Genomic DNA, 903 nt, shown 5'->3' on the forward strand with positions numbered 1-903 from the left:
TTATTGATTTTCTGGTAAAGATCTTCCTAAACTCATAGAATGGTAGAAATCATGTACTGCCCGTTGCATTTCTGTATTATAACTTATGGCATCATAAATCACTTTACTTTCAGTAATTACCTGGAAATGCTCTTTTTATTCTTGACATTCATTAGTCACTGAAAGTGAAAATGCCAAGGAAACAAATAGTGCCTAATTTAGAAGATATTTAAATCCTTATAAATTTCTAAGCATGATTAGAAAGCGGGAAAACAGCCTTCCCTCTAGGACGATCAATACCAACACGTATTAGAACCAAGAAACTCAGACTTCTCATGGGCAGTGATTTAATACCCCTGCAAGTGTGACTGAAACCTCTGCTTTCTTATATCTTTATTAGCAGATGTGGAACCTCAATTACAGGTTTAAAAGCACATAGTAAACTAGCAAATCACCTAGTCTGCACAGTTTGTCACTTCGATTAACAACTGATATCTCAAATTATTTTTTTAAAGATTTTATTTATTTATTTTTAGAGAGGGAAGGGAGGGAGAAAGAGAGAGAGAGAGACAGAAACATCAATGTGTGATTGCTGGGGGTCATGGCCTGCAACCCAGGCATGTGCCCTGACTGGGAATCGAACCTGCGACACTTTGGTTTGCAGCCCATGCTCAATCCACTGAGCTACGCCAGCCAGGGTGATATTTCCAATTATTGCTTAGAGTTTTAATTCCTCAAGCACATTGTATTCTGCATTTTATTGTATTATAGAGACTTGTAAAAACTGTATTTTTATTTACATAAAGGCAATGCTGGAATTAAAATTTGATTCAAGACATTGAAAACTTTATAGTAATTGTTTTAGTGCTATTCTATTACAATTATCCCATTTTTTCTTCCTTTTCCCTCCTCAGCCCGCCCCAC

This window comes from Phyllostomus discolor, chromosome 3, assembly GCF_004126475.2.
Source record: "Phyllostomus discolor isolate MPI-MPIP mPhyDis1 chromosome 3, mPhyDis1.pri.v3, whole genome shotgun sequence".
In the NCBI taxonomy this organism is placed as follows: Eukaryota; Metazoa; Chordata; class Mammalia; order Chiroptera; family Phyllostomidae; genus Phyllostomus; species Phyllostomus discolor.